Genomic DNA, 763 nt, shown 5'->3' on the forward strand with positions numbered 1-763 from the left:
GTGGAGGTTGTTCTGGCTCCATCCAACCACAAAGGAAGACCTGAGACTCTACTGCCTCCTTCACTGTGATTTTGTGATAGAATAAAGTTACATTTGAATTTACAGTGAATTATTATCTTATCTTTATTATTATTCTGCTATAAAAACACGTGAACTAAACATGAGTCAGAGATCAGGCTGTAAGAACAGGAAGTAAACATAAAAGTATAAAAGTGAATATAAACACATTATTTACCATAAAGGATGATTTAAAGTGCAGTTAATTAAAGATGAATTAAACCATGTGACAAACATAGATCTATAAGGATCTGCTCTTTCTTCCTAAATGATGTTCTTTAGGGAAACAACCTGAAAAGAACAATATTAATTGTACAGATAAAATCTCTTCCATCATATAATTCAGCTCTTCCCAGAACCTTCTTATCTTGTCACATTCCCACACACAGTGTAAAAATGTTCCTTTGGACTGTCTACATTTAAAACACAAATCAGGAATGTTACTATTAAATGTGTTCAGCTTTTCTGGGGTAATATATGTGCGCATCAGCCAGTTGTACTGCAAAAGCCTGAGGCGGGAGCTTTTTTACAAGCTCCTTCTCACTCCTCACATGAAATGTCTTCCTGTAAATCCTCTCTCCTCCAAGCTTGACGTTTTGCTTCAAAGGACTCAAGAGATCCAGATATAAATACATGATAAAGTCCAGATATTTGCCTTTTCTTTTACAGTCCTTTAACATGTTTTCCTCCAACACGACCAATGATA

At 35.3% G+C, this 763-nt stretch overlaps 1 long non-coding RNA gene across 1 annotated transcript in view; it reads right to left on the minus strand.

Annotated features, from left to right (window-relative positions):
* Positions 1-763, minus strand: part of LOC147817433 (uncharacterized) — a 3142-nt gene that overhangs the window by 1516 nt on the left and 863 nt on the right. The gene's annotated exons all lie outside the window — the stretch shown is intronic.

The sequence above is a fragment of the Seriola lalandi genome, unplaced genomic scaffold (assembly GCF_002814215.2).
Source record: "Seriola lalandi dorsalis isolate HSWRI2012SDOR001 ecotype SW California unplaced genomic scaffold, Sedor1 jcf7180002054959, whole genome shotgun sequence".
NCBI classification, from domain to species: domain Eukaryota; kingdom Metazoa; phylum Chordata; class Actinopteri; order Carangiformes; family Carangidae; genus Seriola; species Seriola lalandi.